We start from the raw sequence: 22,510 nt of genomic DNA, 5'->3' as shown, positions 1-22,510 counted from the left end.
TTCAATGGTGAGTACATTATATGTTCCACCTTAGAAACTATTTAACTTTATTCCAGTCATTAGATTTTTAAGTCACTTGACAATATAATTCATTAAAAGTTGCTGCACAGTCTGTGAATAATTAGTCTGGTAACATTTATTTTATTTACCTGAGCCATGTTTGCTTTGAAAATTATGAATCCTGGCTAGTTTATGTTTAAAGATAAGCCATTTATAATGATCTGAAAGTTCATTTAATTCTCATCCCTTTTCAAAGGCATTCATTTCAACAGGGGTGAGAGGAATTGAGTTTCCCCAGGCTCACTCACATTTTGATTTTTAACAAAATACATCAGTCGTTAAAGTTAAACCAGACCTTTGTTGTTTTACCAAGATTAGGATCACAAGTCATTCTCAAGAATCTATTTTGCGGGAAGTGTTGGCTGGCTACTGTGCAGAACCTGTGTAAGGCCCAGCATCTGACCTCAAGGGGCTTATAGCTTACAATGATGACAGATACACAGAACGCTAACCCAGAGGTGGCTTTGGAAAATGATAGATGGAGTAAAGCGCAGCTGAAGTTGAGGGAAGAGAAACAGAAGAGGGAGAGAAAAAGAGGATCTGAAGGGGATATTGATGTGATTTCAGGGATAGATGAAGACAGAGTCTGTAGTCAGAATATGGAGACTTTAATGCTAACCTGAGCTTGAACTTTATTCTCAGTTCCTGAAATCAAATACTAATATGAAGGAATATTTGAGAAGAGAGATGAGAATTATAGAATTCATAAGAGCAGAGAGAGTACATAAAGTCTAATTCATTGCTTTACAAACAAGGAATCTGAGGCACAGAAGTTTAAGTGACTTACTAGAAGTCGCATAGTATATCATTGCTACTAGCATGCTGCTGCTGCTGCTGCTGCTAAGTCGCTTCAGCCCTGTCCGACTCTGTGCGACCCCATAGACGGCAGCCCACCAGGCTCCCCCGTCCCTGGGATTCTCCAGGCAAGAACACTGGAGTGGGTTGCCATTTCCTTCTCCAATGCATGAAAGTGAGAAGTGAAAGTGAAGTCGCTCAGTCGTGTCTGACTCTTTGCGACCCCATTAGGGCCAAAAACTTGTCTGCTGACTCCCAGCCTAGAAATCTTTTTATCCCATCACATCAGACTATTCAAGGTCAAGGTCTTCAGTAGGTGTTGCTTCTTGAATACATGGTAGATTGGCCTAGTTGTCATTTTTTGATGTCTGTTTTTCTCCTAAAAAATGATAGCTTTCTTCCTGATTCCTGAATGTGGCGTGTGTATCCACCGTATGTAAGAACTTACTCCTCACGTGTAAAATTCTTCTTATTAAATCGTTAGCTTACTCTGTGGCTTTTGGAAGGGAGTGTGGACTTGGGATGTAGACTTGGAATTCCTTGTCACCCTTACCCTCCAGGACAGGTGCCATCTATTCTAGAAGGCTTTCTGTTTCCTGTGCTCTCACATGCATAGATGGCCAATCTGGACAATGTTTATGTCCATGACATGAAACTAAAGTTAGTACAAAATTATGTGTTTAAGATATTTATTATATTTTCTCCCATAAAATATTTGTGCTGTTGTGGTAGTTTGGGCAGAGGTACAGGCCAGTGATTTCAAGTGAGGCTCAGTGTTTATTTATTGACAGGTGTTCATTATGAATTCAGAGCCTATGAAAAGTGATACTTTGAGTAAACCACACTGTCAGGAATGGCATATATGTACCTTGGAATAACCCTTTTGATTTGGAATTCTTCTGCTCTGCATGACTCCCTCGTCTCAGATGTTCCAGTGGTGTAAATATTAAAGACTTACCTTGTAAGACATAACCTGAAAAATGCTCACAGCCTTCATATTGGGAATACAGATTAGACTGAGCAGTGCGTCAACATCAGCCTGTTGGCCGGGTGACTCGGAGAAAGGCAGTGGCTACTGTGTTTATTTTATAAAATGCCTGTGCACATTTGATATAATTATACAGCTCTGTGTGTATAAACGTGTGTGCGTGTGGATCAGTCCTAGTTGTAACACCCAGAGACCCTTCGCCTCCGCTCTTACAGTGGTGCGCTTGGTATTTTATGGAGACAAAATGTGGGGAGTATCACTGACCCCCTCCAGAGCCAACATGACTCTGCGGGCGCCTCAGCCTGGTTTTCCCGCTCATCTGAAAACCAGACAAAACATCTTCCCTCTGTGTTTCTGCCTTAGACTCTCCTGTACTTGATTCTTCCTTTTACTCCTTTCTTCCCAACGCAGGCAAAGCTTCTGTTCCCTGTAGTATTGGTGATCTGTACCCACACTAACACCATGAGATGAAGCGGTTCGTTGTCTAGATTAGGAACCACATATGCGTGTGAACTCAGGAGTGCCCAGCAGTCAGCAGGCTTCTGTGTGAACACGAGGGCTTTGTTGTCAGTGCAGAGCTTGACAGGAGACACACACAGAGGCACACGCAGGTTACAAGTGATACAGACATAGAAAGTGTATCCACTCCTATCCCCAGTGGAGACTAGGAAAAAGACTTCAGCCTAAAATAGCAACAACCAAAACTTTTTAAACCTCTTGTTTATGCCAGAGTGGAACATTCAGTACCGAGTCTGAGACCAGGCTCCCACAACAGTCCTGAAGCGCAGGTCACTTGCAGGCTCCCTGTGAGCTGAAACACAGTTGAACGTTTGCAGTTGAGACTTGGGTGCATCTGATCGGATTCAAGGAGCTTGTGTTTCTGCAATACTTGATGCCTAGGAAAATAAAGATGCTGATGGGGAGGGGAGCTGCTGTGTGGGGCAGCCCCCCACGCCTGATGCTGTGCATCTTCATGTGCTCCACATGCAGACCCCTGAAAGGCACAAGGAGGTGGTAGGGGTTACCCTTCCAACTCAGACTCCTGAGTGGAGAGAGGAGACTCGTTTACTCAGGTTAACAGAAAGGAAAAGCCAGAGTTTGAGTTCAAACAGTATGACTCTGGATCAGGGGTCTGGAAACTTTCCCTGCCGGCTCTGTCTGGCTCATCTTCTGTTTTTAAACAGCTGGTGACTTAGAATAGTGGTTACATTGTTAGACGGTTCAGAAGAATGAAAAGAATATTTTATGGCAATACTTGTTTATATATTTTCTATGACTTCTTTTGTACTGTCTTAGAGTTGAGGGTTAGTGAGACTAGATGATGCTCAAAGCCTAAAATACTTAAACTCAAGTTTTTACAGATCTCTACTCTGGACTCTGCATTCTAACCTTTAGGCTATACTTTACTCAATCATATTAGGCTCATATGGCCTATGATTAGAATTTCTAGATTATTTTCCACTATGTGAGAACTGAAATAAAAATGATCATCATCTGGTACACTTTTATGAGAATGGCACAGATGTGAAATTTTTAGAGTGGCTTGATGAAATCACAAAATAGATTCTGTATTGTATTGTAGGAAAATAGGATAAATATTTTCCTCAAATCATTGCTAGCTCTGTGACCAACTCATCCCCATTGATAAATAAAACTGAAATTTAACAATGTCCCACAACACCAATATATTTAGCTAATTTGTATTCATTTATATTCATTACATTATTTTCCAAAATAGATGAAAAGTAGAACGTTAGCTGGAAAGTTGTGAATAAAGCCCCACATGTACTGGTCTGGCTAATAAGGCCTATGAGAAAGGATAAAAGAATGAGCTTACCAATGAAAAAGATGGATATTCAAAAATACCTTCTGTGTACTATGCACCTTTATGGGCAATAGCTGATTTTATTCCTACATCATTTCATGGTTAAGGGCACCAAGGCTTAGAGGTAAAGTAACAGCTCTAAGTCATGCAGTGAGTAAGCGACAGAGCCAAACCAGATCATTCAACTCCAAACTTGGTCTCTTCTTACAAAACAAATTCCAAGGCATTTATCACTTCAAGTTGTAAACCACTCTAGAATTACTTATCCAGTAGGACAACGGATTCTCTTTCCAAATGTTGCTCCCCTTGTTTGATTCTGTTTCTTGTGTCTGTTATTGTTGGAAAGTATTTGAGGAAGTAGATAATAGTGCCATCAATTTGTATCTTACACATATAAAAAACAGTTGAAAATATGGCTTCAAAAGGATGTGTTTTAATAGTTTGAGAGTTTCAGTGAATTTTACTCCCAGTTTTCTATAGAATTTGGAGAGTGAACTTGATTTCTATATATATGACTAATTTTTACTTGTGATTGGTGGTTTTCACAATGTTACGGTTGCAAAGGGTAAAAATAGAAGATTAATGAAGTCTTTATCAGCAGTGCACTATTTCATGTCTCTAAACCGAGTAGCAGAGACACCAGACTTGATGATGAGCGCAGACAGGTCAGCCACATGGTTTGAGATGATTGTGGTCAAAGGTGACAGCAAAATGCGTAAAACATCATCTGTTATATGACACCAAAAATTGTACCTTCTGCTTTAAAAAAAGTCTTAATTTTGAGATAACAAAACAGATAAAACCAATAATCATCTCAGGGTTTTTATGTAATATAAACATCTATTCACTTATGCCCAGGAATGAGGAGATTGTTTGCATGCAAAAAAACTTCAAACTTTGATGAAATCAAGGCCAGTATGAAAATCGACGAGTGTGTACTTGTGTATGTATATTTTAAGAGGCTCACCTCTCATGGGCATGTAATTTGGTGCAATGCTTCTGTTCTTTGGAAAGCAATTTTGCAAAATGTGCCAGGAGTTTTAGAAATGTCCTTAAACTCTGAACCAAAACTTTTGACTTATAGGAATTTGCCGTAGGACAAATGTGAAAGATGTCCATTACTATATTAGGTATGGAGTGAAAATTTTTAAATAACCTGAACATACAAGTATAAAAAAAATGTTTAGGAAAACTAAAGTATATCCAAAGGATGAACTAGTTTGCAATCAGTACATGATGTTTAAAATATATATCTACTATCATGGGGACATATCTACTATCATATTGCCTAAAAATGAGGGATCTAATTTTTTTTAATTGATTATGTCTCAATAGACGATATGCATATTTACTTTTATGATGATACTGATCAAAATGTATTTTCTTTTCTGCTTATACATGTTCCCCATTAGATGCTGCATAATTGAGGACAGGGATTATGAGTTACTGAGCATATTTCTCTTCTACATAATGCTTGGGATATTGTGCTAAGTTGCTTTAGTCGTGTCCGACTCTTTGCGACCCCATGGACTGTAGCCCACCAGGCTTCTCTGTCCGTTGGATTTTCCAGGCAAGAATACTGGAGTGGGTTGCCATTTCCTTCTCCAGGGGATCTTCCTGACCCAGGGATCAAAACTCCCTCCCCTGTGCCTCCTGCATTGGCAGGCAGATTCTTTACCACTGAGCCACCTGGGAATATAACTTCTGTTGAATGAATAAGTTAAAGAACATCATCTCGTTGTCTTTATGCAAATTATAATTTTAACATATTATGTTTTATTTAGTTATTTTGTTGCATGTATGGTCAGAACAGACAATTTTAAAAGTAATAGTAAATTTATATATTAGAAAAGAGAGATGGCATTTTTTTCTCCAGAACTTCTGGAAGCTTAGATATTGTGAAATGGTTCTTTGTAATTTAGCTATAATTTAAATAACCCTCTCTTAATGGGCCAGCAGATCTATGGCCCGGCTTCCTTTCTAGCCCAGGGTATTCTTTTACAGAATGGAAGTACCCAACAATACAATGCTGAATCATTGTTAGCTCTCATTTGGGAGACTGAGCCTTGAGAAAATAGATGTTTGGGGTCTGAGTCTGTGAATGCCACTTATTCTAGGCTTTTGTTTCATCAAAGGATCTCATCTTCATTCGCAAACATTCCTTTTCTCCTAGTATCATCTTCTACAGTGCCCTTGTCAGGCAAATACATCTCTGCCCAAGATATTAACTCAGTACGTCAAATTAATTGCAGTGAGTTGAGACTTGACAGCCAAAGTAAATACACAATATCTAGCTCAAGTCAGAGGTCACTCTGCTGAATTGCTTTTAAAATCTTGGAGTTATACGTTTGAGATGTTTGCTGCTATATCTCAGTTGGAATTTGTTTTTCGCAAGAGAATCGTTGAGAAGAATTAGTGCTATGAAATTTTTTGTTTTTTAAAGAAAAATACAAGGACAAATGGGAGCCTCTTGCATGATCAGCAAGCAAAACACACTCACAGGTTTTATTATTCAATCAACCTATTCAATCAATAGATTGCAAATGTCCTAATGTAACTGGAATACGTCATTTCTGTTTGGTTGCCAAGAAGATAATCTGACTCCTGATTTTATTTCCTCAACTGTATTCTCTAGACACTAGAGCTGAAAATCAACAATTTCAGCAGAGGGATTTTTGATATAGAAAGGTTTGAGCTGCAAGAAAACCAAATGTCCCATCTAATAGAGGAGCATCACCATCTGCTTGTGCTGTGAAGGCCCAGCTCACCATCGACCTCCAGTGCATTTTACGCTTCACTCTGCAGGCTTGCACGGAGTTTAGAGATGATCTCCAGTAGCTTCTGTAAGGTACTCTTGTGAAAATTTGCAAAAGGCACACCTGTTAGGCGTATGCAGTCAGTTTGAATAAGGAACTTCCTGGGGTGGACTCTGTAGCATCCGGGGGCCCAGGGTTGGTCACCAGCCCCCTTTCACCTCTGTGGTTGGCATCCCCTGTGAAGGATGCAAACGCACAGGTCTGGATGGAGTCTTCATCCATGAGTGTGAGGACTGTATAAAACATTTGAGAGACCCAGTGTGATAAAGGAACACATCCAAATCTCAATTGGCATGGGTCATACATGTTTAAGAATCTGTAGGTCTCATAGAAATAGTTTTTAAAATATTTCAGAAAACATCAGTCCTACTCATTTCAAATCCAAAAAGCGTGGGGAACAGCCTATTTTGATGTAATGCCAGTATTTCAACTGCAAAATGGCAGTTTTCTGTGGTTCAACCTAAATAGTTCATCATATCAGTAGCATCTGGCTATTTTCTGATGTTCTGATTGCAAATGCTGTTTGTCTCTTATCCATACCTTATGCCTTGATCTTCTTTCTCCATATATAAACCAAGTTGCTGTCTTTAGTGGCTGCCATGTCCATCTGGCTCTGTTAACTCTTGATAGTACTGAAAAGAGTTTTGATTTAATATTATCATTACTGTCAGCCTGAGTGGGTGCCAATCAGGACACCATAGTAAGTGAATGGTTTTCTGTAAGCAGACAGAAGAGTTTCCAGCTGTATTTGCTAATTATACCTAGAAAATAAAAATTATGTAATTAATTACTGGGTAAATATTTTACAAAATATATATACTGCTTTTGTAGGTCCTAATGTCCATTTATAATTTAGCTGTCGTATGAAATAAATGAAATCTTGCCTCCTGATGGGAAAATTTTTCCTAAGACTTGTGGAGTGCCTACAAACATGAAAAGATGCTCAGTATTGCTAATTAGTAGAGCAATGCAAAACAAAACTACAATGAGGTATCATCTCACATCAGTCAGAATGGCCAGCATTAAAACGTCTACAAATAATAAACGCTGGAGAGTGTGTGGAGAAAGGGAACCATTCTACACTGTCGGTGGGAATGTAAACTGGTGCAGCTGCTGTAGAGAACAGCATGGATGCTCCTTAAAAAACTAAAAATAGAACTACCATATGACCAGAGATCCCACTCCTGGGCATATATCTGAAGGAAATTCTTATTTCAAAAGGATAGATGCACCCCAATGTTCATTACAGCACTAATAAGCAGGGCATGGAAACAACTCAAATGTCTATCGGCAGAGAATGGATGAAGAAGATGCGGTAACACAGTGGAATCTTTTCATTCATAAAAACGAATGAAATAATGCCATCTGCAGCAACACCGATGGATCTGGTGGTTATCAAATCAATATTAAGTGAACTCAGAGAAACACAAAGACCATAGGATACAGTTATATAAGGATTCTAAGAAAAAGAGATACAAATAAACTTTTTTTTTTTTTTTTGCAAAATAGAAGTAGACTTCAGACACGGCAAACAGACTTACGGTCACTGGAGGGGATAGTGGTGGGGGTGGGATAAATTAGGAGTCTGGGGTTAACAGAGACACAGTGCTATATGTGAAATGGGAAACAACAGAGACCACTGTGTAGCATAGGGAATTAGACTCAATGTCTTGTGATAAGCTATAATGGAAAAAATCCAAAAAAGAATATATATATACACACACATATATCTGATCAATTTGTTGTACACCTGAAACGAACACAACATTGTAAACAAACTATACTTCAATTTTAAAAAGATTTTTTAAAAGGTTATTGAATTTACTGTTAAAAATGTAAAATAACGGGGGAAGACCCAAGCCGGCAGGAGGGGAAGATCCTGACACATGTTCTCCCAAGGATAAGTGTGAAGTCGCTCAATCATGTCTGACTCTTGTGACCCCTTGGACTGTAGCCTACCAGGCTCCTCCATCCATGGGATTTTCCAGGCAAGAATACTGGAGGGGGTTGCCATTTCCTTCTTCAAGAGATCTTCCCAATCCAGCGATTGAACCGGGTTTCCTGCATTGTAGGCAGATGGTTTACCGTCTTAGCCACCAGGGAAGTCCCAAGGATAAAGCAAATCTATAACCACATAGGGAATAACTCCTTTGAAAAGGGACCTGAAAACAGAGCCTCCACAGTAGAAGGTGAGAGGACAGCATGGGGGCAGGTGGAAGAGGCAAAGAGGAGATCTCACCTGGGGTGGGAGGGTCACACCCCAGCTGCCAGGATCCACAGTGAGAAGGATCTCAAAGGACCTCAAACCTTTCGCGTGACGAATTCAAGTCCAAATCTGGCACCCCAACTCTGGATCCTTGCAGAGAAGAAATGAGCCCCCAAAACCACTGGGTTTGAGAACCAATGAGACTGCATCCAGGAAAAGTGTGAAACTGCAAGGAATGGAGCACCCGTTCTTACCAGGCTTGGGCACAGACATGCTGTTGTTGTTGCTGAATCACCGAGTCGTGTCCTACTCTTTGTGACCCCATGGGCTGAAGCACGCCTGGTGCCCAGACATGCTTGGTCCAAAAACCAGGGCAAGGACACCAGGCTGAAAAGCACAAGGACATAAGTGAAGGGAATCCACTTACTAATTTTGAAGCATTTGATGGAGAGGCAGGAACCAGGTGGGAACTTCTCCGTGAACTGAGATACTGCTGGAAACCAGTTTTGCAACCTCAGGTGCCCTGCTAATGCCAGCAGTGGTGGGCATCGTTTAGAATTTGCCCTCTAATCTGTTAGTGCCAGTGGGTGTGCCCTGCTAAGAGCCCTGCATAGCCTGGTGCCTTTGCCAGGCCCCACAGTAGGTCTGGGGGCCAAGCCTGCCCAGCTTAATGCTGTAGCCCAGGCCCCACCTCTATGGGACGACGCACAGCGCACCTCGGGACAGCCCTGGAGGGCCTGCTTCTGGTGGCCGGGTGGGATTGCATTCTGAAGCCCTACTCATCTCCTAAATAGGCCAAATCCTTCAAGAATGGGTGATTTATCTAATAAGTAGAAATAAACACAGAGGAGTAGGCAAAATAAGGAGTTAGAGGCATATATTTCAATTGAAAGAATAAGACACAACTTCAGAAAAAGAACTAAATGAAACAGAGATAAACCATCAACCTGATACTCAGGACGATGGTAATGCAAATGCTCAGTGACCCGGGAGAAGAGTGTACGGACACAGTAGAAAGTTCGAAAGGGAGAAAATATAAGGAAGTACCAAGTGAAAGTCATAATTGTCCTGAAAAATACACTCCAGGGGTTCAAAACAGACTGGGTGAGGAACATTGGAACTCACCCAGATGGCAGAAAAATTAAAAAAGAAATAAAAGTAAAAACACGTTACGGGAACTTCTGGACAACATCAAGGAGAATAACATCCACATTATAGGTGCCTCATTAGACGGAGAAGAGAAAGGACCAGAAATAATTTTTATTAAAAAAAATGGCTGTAAAATTTCCTAATGTGGCAAACGAAATAGACAACCAGGTCCAAGAAGCCCATATGTTCCAAATAAGATGAATCCAAAGTCACACACACCAAGACACATTATAATTAAAACAATAAAAGAGAATTCTAAAGGCAGCAAGAGAAAAATGACTTGTCACATACAAGGAAAATCTTATAAAGCTATCAACAGATATTTCAGCAGAAACTTTACAGGGTAGAAGAGAGTGAGTGGCAAGACATACTCAAAGTGCTGAAGCAAAAACTGAGTAGAATTCTCTACTCAGCAAGATTATCATTCAGAATTGAAGGAGAGATAAAGGGTTTTCCAGACAAGAAAAGCTAGAGAAATTTATTACCACTAAAATAACTTTATGAGAAATGCTAAAGGGACTTCTAAGGGTACTAATTAGTAAAAAAAAAAAAAAAGAAAGAAAGAAAAGAAAAAACCCATGAAAGTAAAAATCTCATTGGTAAAAGTACATGTATAACAAAGGTAAAGATTTCTCACTCACAGAGCTGGTGTGTGAAGTTTAAAGGATGAAAGTGGTGAAAGTAACTACAAATACAATACTTGGTTACTTCACTTCAGCCGCTCAGTCGTGTCCGATTCTTTGCGACCCCATGGACTGCAGCACGCCAGGCCTCCCTGTTCATCACCAACTCCTGGAGTTTATTCAAACTCATGTTCATTGCGTCAGTGATGCCATCCAACCATCTCATCCTCTGTCGACCCCTTATCTTCCCGCCTTCAGTCTTTCCCAGCATCAGGGTCTTTTCCAATGACTCAGCTCTTCCCATCAGGTGGCCAAAGTATTGGAGTTTCAGCTTCAGCATCAGTCCTTCCAATGAATATTCAGGACTGATTTCCTTTAGGATAGACTGGTTGGATCTCCTTGCAGTCCAAGGGACTCTCAAGAGTCTTCTCCAACACCACAGTTCAAAAGCATCAGTTCTTTGGTGTTCAGCTTTCTTCATAGTCCAACTCTTACATCCATACATGACTACTGGAAAAACCATTGGTTTGACTAGATGGACCCTTTCTGGCAAAGTAATGTTTCTGCCTTTTATTATGCTGTCTAGGTGGTCATAGCTTTTCTTCCAAGGAGCAGGCATATTTTAATTTCATGGCTGTAGTCAGCATCTGCAGTGATTTTGAAGCTAAGAAAATAAAGTCTCTCACTGTTTTCATTGTTTCACCATCTATTTGCCATGAAGTGATGGGAGTGGATGCCATGATCTTAGTTTTCTGAATGTTGAGTTTTAAGCCAACTTCTTCACTCTCCTCTTTCACGTTCATCAATGGGCTCGTTAGTTCTTTGCTTTCTGCCATAAGGGTGGTGTCATCTGCATATCTGAGGTTATTGATATTTCTCCCGGCAATCTTGATTCCACCCTGTGCTTCATCCAGCCCAGCATTTTACATGAGGCACTCTGTATATGAGTTAAATAAGCAGGGTGACAATATACAGCCTTGTTGTTCATGATACTGAAGATAGTATGCTACGTAAAACAAATTATGTGCAGAAAGACATATACTTTATGTTTCATTCCTAATTAGACTTCAAAAAATCAAAAGAAATTATCAAAAAAAAAATAAAACTAAGCAAGCTACAGATACAGAGTTTAGATTAGTGAGTACCAGAAGATAAGGGGATTGAGAAAAACAGGTGAAGGGGGTCAGCTCTGTGGTGATGAACTGTAACTAGACTTGTGGTAGTGATCAGCTTTTCGAGTGTATAGATGCTGGATTAAAGGTGCTGTATACCTGAAACATATGTCAGATAACAACGGGCTTTGAGAGGCTGGCACACATGCTTATGTGTTTTCCTTCTTTGTTTATTGTAAGAAAAGACAGGAAGGAAGGGAGGAAGGAAGAAAACTAGTTAAATATCCATACTTAGAGCAATGGATAAATAAACCATGATGTACACCTACAGTAGTTAAAATGAGGCAATTAGATACACTTTTCTCAATGTGGATAGATCTCAAAAACAAAATTTCCTGGGTGTTATGGAACAGACTTCAAAATGATCCACATTAAGAATGATACCATCTTTTGTAAATTTTAGAAACATGTAAAACTTTTCTACATGCTATCCTGTTTAAGCACACACAAAAATATGATGGAAAGCTGAGTTGGATACATGTCCACTCCAGAATTAGGTGTGCTTCTGGGGAAGGATGACAGGAACCCACGTTGAGGAAGGCAGATCACCTGCATCTCTAACATTGTTAAATGAAAAATTAGTATGGAAAGATTTTAATATTCATCAGTGTGGAGAATATGTACTTGGTGTTATTCAGATTACTGTCTTTAGTTTTTATGTTTGAATACTTAACAATAAAAGCCATGTTACAAAGATCATCTGTGTAAGTCTGTTATAACACAGGCTCCCACTTTGCAGTATAGCAAACATGAGCATCTTTTCATAGTGTAATAATGGCTCCACAGACTCTTTAGAGACGTTTACTTCCTTCACTCTCCAGTGTGGAATACCAAGACTGCAGAGGCTTCACAGAAATTGCTGGTCTCTCTCTCTGAATCACTGGAGAAGTCTTCCTCTGTGTGAGCTTGGGTCTGTCCAACTCTGTGGCTAACAACAAGAGAGGTGTGGATGGACAGAGTTTGGTAAACCACACCCTGCCTACTCTTCCCTCTCAGCCTCTGGTCGCTCGCCCCTGCAGCACGTTAATACATGTATGATGAGCTGCTCTGGTGCCTGTTTTGCTGAGGAGTCAGGAGAACAGGGAACACCGCTGTGTGCTCTGGGTTTGCATCTGCTGAAGGTGGAGTGAGAGGGAACTGGGTAAAATCTGGTGAGAGACAGAAAACCTGAAACTGGAGAACGTGGTCTAGTTTGTGACTCTCCTGGCGTTTTGGAGAAACAGTCTTGCGCTTTCTCCTTTACTCTTAGACCCGTCACTGTGATACCAGAGGTGTGGGTTTCCTCACAGCAAGCAGTTCTGCCGCACCAGCTGGGTACCCTGCAGTCTAACGTCAGATCCCAGAGGTTGAGGGCACAGTCCACAAGGCTGCGCCTGCTTCCCCGCTTCAGATGCGGATCCCAAGGTTGTCGCCTGTTTTTCTGACTCACTCGCCTCACATAGGAAGTGCCTGTTTGCGCCCTCCCTGGTGGCGGTGGTTTAGTCTCTAAGTCGTGTCCGACTCTCGCCACTCCTTGGACTGTAGTCCGCCAGGCCCTTCTGTCCATGGGATGTCCCAAACAAGAACACTGGAGTGGATCGCCGTTTCCTTCTCCAGGGGGTCTTCCCGACCCTGGTCTCCTGCACTGCAGGCGGACTCTTCAGCGCCTGAGCCTCCAGGCAAGTTCAAGGCTTCAGCTTATTCCCTAGAGCTAGTAACAGAGCTCAGGAGAACTTTTGACGTCCTAGATTATCCATCTGGTAGAAAAGGTAGAACTCAGGAACCGCCTGAGGGAAGAGGCAGAGGGCGCGGCGCCTCCTGAGGGAAGAGGCAGAGGGCGCGGCGCCTCCTGAGGGAAGAGGCGCAGAGGGCGCGGCGCCTCCTGAGGGAAGAGGCGCAGAGGGCGCGGCGCCTCCTGAGGGAAGAGGCAGAGGGCGCGCGCCTCCTGAGGGAAGAGGCAGAGGGCGCGCGCCTCCTGAGGGAAGAGGCGCAGAGGCCGCGGCGCCTCCACACCTTGCAGGGGGGCTCTCCCAGCTCCTCCAAGGCTCACCAAACCCAAACTGCTTCCAATCCAGTCCTTTCGGGTTTTATGGAGGCATCAAAATGTAGGCAGGGTTGATTAAATCGTTAGCAACGGGTGATTGGCTCAACCTCCAGCCCCTCTTCTCTCAGTGGCGGTGGGGGTGAGGCTGACCGCGCCAGCCTCCTAAGCACAGGGTTGGCTCTACTGGAGCCCGCCCGCATCCTCGGGGGCTTTCTGAAGGTCACCTCGTGAACAAACGCAGGTGTGTTGGAAAGGGGCTTGTTGAGAATAACAAGGCACTCCTCCCGCTTTATCACTCCGTTCATCCTGATCACTCTGGAGCTATTTCCCTTTGGCGCTGTAAGACCAAATGGGGGCTTCCCAGGCTTCCCTGGTGGCACTAGGGTAAAGAACTCACCCGTTAATGCAGGAGACATAAGGGACGTGGGTTCAATCCCTGGGTCGAGAAGATCCGCTGGAGGAGGGAATGGCAACCCACTCCAGTATTCTTGCCTAGAGCATCCCATGGGAGAGCCTGGCAGGCCACAATCCACAGGTGTGCAAAGAGCTGGACACGGCTGAAGCAACCAGCATGCACACATGGAGGCCAAATAGTGGAACAAAAGATTATCCCGTTGCTTTGGAAATTACAAGAATTTTAGGAGCTCTGTTCCAGGAAGACCTAATGTGTGTTTGTTATTATAAATCACAATATCACATATGGAATTAGGTTAAACTATTACACTTTAGCCATTGTATAGGCCATTTCTTAGAATCCACAAATGAAAATTACGGAATAGATTTGAGATGAGAAAATTCATAAAATTATTCACCAAAACTGCATAGTCTCCATTAATAGATTTTCACACAGAACATGACTAAGTGGAGATATCCAAGACAAGATGAGAAAAAAAGATAAAGTGTTAAACAAAAAAATTATTCATATTGTTTTGTAATGTAATAAACCTTAATATCCTGTATGCTATACATATGCCATGCAAAAATATTTTAGTATGATTGATTAAAAGAATCTGTTGGGTTTAAAACTCAGTTGAACTTTATTATTCTCCTTGTACTAATTGTAATTCTTTTGGAAGTCACTTATTTATATTTCAGTATTTTTATCTGTACTATAGAATGGTATGAGGCAATGGAATATAGATGTATCACGGTCAAGTTTAAATAATACATGTTAATGGAGCAAAGAGCTATTTAGGTTTTTTTCATTTGTTTCGGTAATTATTATTTGTGAATCTTCTGGAAATTCATTTGTTGGGAGGTCATACTCCAGTGTACACGGCCCAGCACCAGGGCTCGTGGCTTGCAGAGCTGAGGGCAAGCTGGACTTGGTCCACACACAGCCCACAGTCAGATAGACTTACTCAGGACCTGCGCTGAGCTGCTCAGTCACTTGCGGCAACCTTGGCTCTTCTCCCCAAAAGTCACGATAGCTCATAAAACCCTGCCCTTGGCATTAGCACAGAGCCCACACTTGCACACTGGAGCAAGGCCACAGCAGACACGTGTGTTAATATAGCAGTGCAGTCCCTGATTTTGGTGATTTACATGAATTTATGCAGAAGCAAATAACAGCAAATGATTAGGGATATATAAATGCAGGCAATGAAGATGCTGTACTTAACAGACCGAGCTTAGTGGAAATGCAAGCAGCAACACTGAGAAACCTGCACGATGAATACATCAGCTCTGCGAGATCGAAATGCATGGACCAGTGTGGAGCCCAGAACAGGATCAAATATAATGTGCATCCAGGGTGCGTGTGTGTGTGTGTGTTTCTCTTTTGTTTCAAAACAATTTAAACCCAAATAATATCTCTATTACTTAGGAAAAATGTGATTAGTGTCTGTTTTCAGATTACTGGTTAAGGGATAATTGCATAGATATATTTACAATAATTTTTATATATATATGAAAATTTTATAATGAGAAGTTTAGCATATATTTAAATATTTTATTTTCATGTTTTGAAATAAAGATCTCCAGAATTTAGGCCTTGGTTGGAGAAAACCCTTCAACAAAACATGTGAAGATTATTTCTTAGGTTTTTGTTAACGGGTCTTATAAGTCCTCTGGGCCAAGCCTTTGCTGCTCACTGTGGTCCCCTTTCTATAGCATTTGTGTCCGTCACCCATCTCAGTGTAAGTATTCTTGGTAACAGGGAACACACTGAATTTGAGGTAGCTTGTTATCTTTGAGGCAGCCTTAGCTATTAGATACAATTATATTCATGCTGAGATGAAATCTTTTTCTCTTACAATGTTGATCCATGAACCTTGCTTCTGCTCCTTGGACGGACCTAGAGCAAGGCTGCTGTCTCATCCGTGTGGCAGTGCTGCCAAGGTATGAAATGGTATAATTTTCTCATCGTTAGGCTGAGAAAGCAATGACTGGAAAATCAGAACGCAAACTGAAAATGGAGAGAAAAAAACAGGAAGCAGAGATTATCCAGGTCTATGTTTTTGCAGACACATGCACCGCTCTCTGAGAATTTCTTATTTGCAAAGAATAAAACTTTTTGTGATTATATAATCACAGGCTGAGCAAATGCCTTTTGTTTTCCAATTGTCAATGAATAACACAGATGAAGAACAGCCTTTACAAGGGGAGAGGAACCAATTACCTGGCCTCCCTGCCTCTAAAATTGTAGTTAATACTAAACAGCAAAAAAAAGAGTGTGGGGTGATGCTTTATGGCATACTTTATGGCATGACACAACATCTTATTTTTTTCCTTCAATGGATTTTTGTTGGAAATTATAGAATTTGGTAAAGTATTTTAGGTCATTTGGTATCAGTAAGTGTCTAAGCAGTTGATGGGAAAATGGTATCATAGTCTTTTTTCATTCCAGGAGATGTATTCCAAAATACTAACTTTAATTTTTACTCATGCCAAAAATTTGTAAGGAGCTGACCTAGAAAGTTTCCCCCCAAATAAATATTATTCTCAGAATGGAGGATTAGCTAAGTAAGTTTTGATACAACGATTATTGCATCTCCATTACATTATGGTAAAAAAACAGGAACAAATGGGGAAATATTAATGATAGTGTATGTTGGGCAAACTCCGGGAGATAATGAAGGACAGGGAAGCCTGGCATGTTGCAGTTTATGGGGTCTCAAATAGTTAGATATGACTTAGCAACTAAACAACAACATTTCAGTTAGGAATACTTTTAACTTCAAATACTAGAAAATCCAAATATTGTGGTTTGAACACACTGGAGTTCATTTTTCTTTCTTGGTAAAAGGTCTTGATAGGCTTTTGCTGGAGTAAATTCTCCAATCAAAAAATTGAGAGTGGTTGAATGAATTTAAAAAAGAGAGAGAGACCAGTCTACATGCTGCTGAGAAGAGACTCCCTTTAGATGTAAAGATGCACACAGATGAAACGTGAAGAGGTGGAAAAGATGTTTCGCACATATGGAGTCGAAAAGGAAGCTGGAGTGACTATGCTTATATCTCAGAAAATAGACTTTAAAACAAAGACTCTAATAAAAGACAAAGACAGGCTTACATAATGATAAAGGGGTCAGTCCAACAACAGCATACAACGTTTGTTAATATTCATGTACCCAACATAAGGAGCATAAATATAGCAAATAGACGTGTATATGTGCATGTGTGATAAGTTGCTTCAGTCGTGTCTGACTCTACGATCCGACGGACTGTAGCCCGCCAGACTCCTCTGTCCATGGGATGCTCTATGCAGGAATACTGGAGTGGGCTGCCATGCCCTCCTCCAGGGGATCTTCCCAGCCTGGTGATCAAACCAGTGTCTCTTTTTTTTTTTTTTTTTCCTTTTTTTTTTCTCTAATTTTATTTTTTTTTTAAACTTTACATAATTGTATTAGTTTTGCCAAATATCAAAATGAATCCGCCACAGGTATACATGTGTTCCCCATCCCGAACCCTCCTCCCTCCTCCCTCCCCATACCATCCCTCTGGGCCGTCCCAGTACACCAGCCCCAAGCATCCAGCGTCATGCATACAAACCAGTGTCTCTTAATCTCCTGCTTTGCAGGTAGGAGCTTTACCGCTACCGCCACCTGGGAAACCTGTGTGTATGTTTATATTGGTTGTTGTTTAGTTTCTAAGTCCTGTCTGACTCTGTGACCCATGGACTGGAGTACAGCAGGCTTCCCTTGTCCTTCACTATGTCCCGGAGTTTTCTCAACTTCATGTCCATTGAGTCAGTGATGCCGTCCAACCATCTCATCCTCTGCTGCCCTCTTCTCCTTTTGCCTTCAATCTTTCCCAGCATCGAGGTCTTTGCCAATGAGTAGGCTCTTCTCATAAAGTGACCTGAGTATTGGAGATTCAGCTTCAGCATCAGTCCTTCCAATGAATATTCAGGACTGATTCCCTTTAAGATTGACTGGACTGGTTTCCTCACAGGCCAATGGACTCTCAAGAGTCTTTCCAACAGCACAGTTCAAAAGCATCAGTTCTTCAGTGCTTAGCCTTCTTTATCGTCCAGCTGTCACATCCACACATGACTACTGGAAAAGCCATAGCTTTGACTGTATCGACCTTTGTGAGGAAAATGATGTCTTTGCTTTTTAATACATGGTCTAGGTTTATCATAGCTTTCCTTCTAAAGAACATGCGTCTTTTAATTTCATATATATGTGTGTGTATCTGTGTGTGTGCTATGCCACTTCAGTTGTGGCTGACTCTTTGCAGCCTATGGACTGTAGCCCACCAACCTCCTCTGTCCATGAAATTCCCCAGGCAAGAATACTGGAGTAGGTTGCCATGCTCTCCTCCAGGGGATCCTCCTGATGCAGGATTGAACGTGCATCACTTACATCTCCTGCATTGGCAGGAAGGATCTTTTACCTGGGAAGCCTATATATATACATATATATGTGTATATGTATAATATTAACAGACCTAAATGGATAAACAGACAGCAATACAGTAGGGGGTTTTAATGTCCCTCTTATATTTTATGCATGGATCATCCAGCATAAAATCAATAAGCAAACGGCCTTAAATAACATGTTAGATCAAGTAGACACACACACACATACACATGTATATCCACATACGTAGAAGAACACGCTATCCAAAAGCAGCAGAATACGTATTCTAAGTGCACGTAGAACATATTCTAGGGTAGATTATATGTTAGGCCACAAAATAGACCTTAAAACAAATTTAAGAGGACTGAAATCATATCAAGCACTGTTTCTAATCATGTAGTTTGAAACTAGTAATTAACTACAGGAAGGAAACTGGAAAATTCACAAACACTTAGAGATTAAACACTATGTTTACAAATAACTTGTGGGTCAAAGAAGAAATCAAGACAAATTAAAAAAACACCTTTAGACAAATGAAAATGGAAATATATGAATATTTGTAGGCTACAACAGGAGCAGTTCTAAAGGGAAGGTCATAGCAAATAAATGCCTACTTCATGAAACAAGAAAATCCTCAAGTAACCTAACTTTAAACCTCAAGGAACTAGAAAAAAGAAAACTAAATGAATCCCAAAGTTAGTAGAAAAAAGGAAATAAAAAATATCAGAGCACAAATAAAGGAAATAGAGACTAAAAAGAAAAACAAAAAGAAACTAGAAGATTATTAAAGCTAAGAGGTGGATATTTAAAAAGACAAACTAAATTCACATGTGTTTAGCTAAACTTACCAAAAAAGGACTTAAATAATATCAGAAATGAAAGGCAAGTTGCTGTATCTGATACTACAGAAATACAAAGGAACATAAGAGACTACTATGAACAACTATATGCCAACAAATTGGACAACCTAGAAGAAACTGGTAAATCCCTAGAAACATACAGTCTACCAAGACTGAGTGATTATGATATAGACAGTCTCAACAGAATGATAAATAGTTAGCAGACTGAATCAATAATCAAAAGCCTCCAAGAAACCAAAGTCCAGGACCAGAATCCTTCAATGGTGAATTTTACCAAACATTTTCAAAGAAGAATTAATAATGAAAATCTTTCCCAAAGTCTTTCAAAAAGCATGAGGATAGAACTCTTCCAAACTTATTTAATAAATTCAGCATCACCCTGATACCAAAACCAGAGAAGAATGGCAATGAGTAGCAAAAATTACAGGCCAGTATTCTTGATGAATTTACATGTAGCAGTCCTCAACAAAATATTCCACAATACATTAAAATGATCATATGTCATGACCAAGTGGGTATTATTTCAGGGATGCAAGGATGCCTCAACACCTCAAATCAGTCAATGTGCACACTCCATTAGCATTAACTACATTGGCATCACTGACTCAATAGATACGAGTTTGGGCAAACTCCAGGAGAGAGTGGAGGACAAAGGAACCTGGTGTGCTACAGTCCATGGGGTTACAAACAGCTGGACACGACTTAGTGACTGGACAACAACAACATTAACAAAATGAATAATAAAAGTCATGATATCTCAATAAATGCGGAGAAAAGTATTTGGCATCTGGTCCCATCACTCCACGGGAAATAAATGGGGAAACAGTGTCAGACTTTATCTTTTTGGGCTCCAAAATCACTGCAGATGGTGATTGCAGCCATGAAATTAAAAGACACTTACTCCTTGGAAGGAAAGTTATGACCAACCTAGACAGCATATTAAAAAGCAGAGACATTACTTTGCCAACAAAGGTCCGTCTAGGCAAGGCTATGGTTTTTCCTGTGGTCATGTATGGATGTGAGAGTTGGACTGTGAAGAAAGCTGAGCACCGAAGAATTGATGCTTTTGAACTTTGGTGTTGAAGAAGCCTCTTCAGAGTCCCTTGGACTGCAAGGAGATCCAACAAGTCCATCCTAAAGGAGATCAGTCCTGGGTGTTCACTGGAAGAACTGATGTTGAAGCTGAAACTCCAGTACTTTGGCCACCTCATGTGAAGAGCTGACTCATTGGAAAAGACCCTGATGCTGGGAAAGATTGAGGGCAGGAGGAGAAGGGGACGACAGAGGACAAGATGGCTGGATGGTATCACTGACTTGATGGACGTGAGTTTGAGTGAACTCTGGGAGTTGGTGATGGACAGGGAGGCCTGGCGTGCTGCAGTCCATGGGGTCGCAAAGAGTCGGACACGACTGAGCGACTAAGCTGAACTGAACATCAATTTATGATAAAAACCACTCTCACTGAAGTAGATACAGAGGGAACATACTTCAACATAATACAGGTCATATATGTATTATTATGCTCAATAGTGAGCACCTAAAATCTTTTTCTTTAAGATCAAAACAAGACAAGGATGCTTACTCTTGCCACTTTTATTCAAGATAATATTGGAAGTTCTTCTAGGACAATTAGGCAAGAAAAAGAAATAAAAGCCATCCAAATTGGAAAGGAAGAAGTTAAAGTCTCACTATTTTTAGATGACAGATGTAAAAAACTCTGCTGCTGCTGCTGCTGCTACTGCTAAGTCGCTGCAGTCGTGTCCAACTCTGTGCAACCCCATAGACAGCAGCCCACCAGGCTCCTCTGACCATGGGATTCTCCAGGCAAGAACTCTAAACACTCCATAAAAAACTGTTAGAATAAGTGAATTCTAACAGTAAAGTTGCAGGATACAAATTGAATTCAGAAGTATTTTAATTTCTATACATGCGTAATAAACTATTAGAGAGAGAAATGAAGGAAAAAATTCATTTTCAGTTGCATGAAAAAGAATAAAATACTTATGCATAAATTTAACCAAATAGGGAAAAAGTAAATTTAATGTAATTCCTATAAAGACTCATTCTAAAATTTGTATGGAACCACACAAGACCCCAAATAACAAAAGAAAACTAGCAAAATATCAGTGACATTTTTCACAGAAGTAGAACAAGTAATGCTATAAATTTGTATAGAAACACAAAAACCCTGAATAGTCAAACTGTCTTTAGAAAGAAGAGTGGAGCTGGAGGAATCACTCTGTAACTTCAGAGTCTACCGCAAAGCCACAGTAAGCCGAACTGCATTGTTCTGACATAAAACAGACGCATGCATCAGTGGAACAGAACACAGAACCGAGAAATAAGCTCATGGTCCTGTGGTCAACTAATTATGCCCAAAGAGGCAAGAATATATGATACACAGAAGACAGTCTTTTTAACAAGCGCTACCATGAAAACTGGACAGCCACGTGTAAAAGAATGAAATTAGAACATTTTCTAATAGCGTATGAAAAAATACCCTCAAAATGGATGAAAAGCCTAAATGTAAGACCTCTTAGAGGATAACAGGCAGAACACTCTTAGACATAAACTGCAGCAATGTTTCTTTTGGATCTGTCTCCTGAACTAAAGGGAATAAAAACAAAATTAAATAAATGGGACCTAAATTAAACTAAATTTTTTGCACAACAAAGTAAATCATGGACAAAGCAAAAAGGCAGCCTACTGAATGGAAGAATAACTTGCAAATGATATGACTGATAAGGTATTAACATCCAGAATTAACATCCAGAACAACTCAGTTCAGTTTAGTCACTCAGTTGTGTCCAACTGTGACCCCATGAATCGAAGCACGCCAGGCCTCCCTGTCCATCACTAAGCCCCGAGGTTCACTCAGACTCACGTCCATCGAGTCAGTGATGCCATCCAGCCATCTCATCCTCTGTCATCCCCTTCTCCTCCTGCCCCTAATCCCTCCCAGCATCAGAGTCTTTTCCAACGAGTCAACTCTTCACATGAGGTGGCCAAAATACTGGCATTTCAGCTTTAGCATCATTCCTTCCACAGAACACCCAGGACTGATCTCCTTTAGAATGGACTGGTTGGATCTCCTTGCAGTCCAAGGGACTCTCAAGAGTCTTCTCCAACACCACAGTTCAAAAGCATCAATTCTTCGGCACTCAGCTTTCTTCACAGTCCAACTCTCAC

General features: G+C 40.7%; 1 protein-coding gene and 1 pseudogene across 1 annotated transcript in view; both read left to right on the top strand.

The window, feature by feature from the left end:
* LOC105000747 overlaps nucleotides 1-13,116 on the top strand; it is a 55,542-nt pseudogene extending 42,426 nt beyond the window's left edge.
* The window catches only part of KCNH8 (potassium voltage-gated channel, subfamily H (eag-related), member 8), a 492,651-nt gene that overhangs the window by 131,857 nt on the left and 338,284 nt on the right, over nucleotides 1-22,510 (top strand). The window lies entirely within an intron of this gene.

Source organism: Bison bison, unplaced genomic scaffold, assembly GCF_000754665.1.
Source record: "Bison bison bison isolate TAMUID 2011002044 unplaced genomic scaffold, Bison_UMD1.0 scf7180017864374, whole genome shotgun sequence".
Lineage (NCBI taxonomy): Eukaryota > Metazoa > Chordata > Mammalia > Artiodactyla > Bovidae > Bison > Bison bison.
This window is presented reverse-complemented; position numbering and strand designations above follow the sequence as displayed.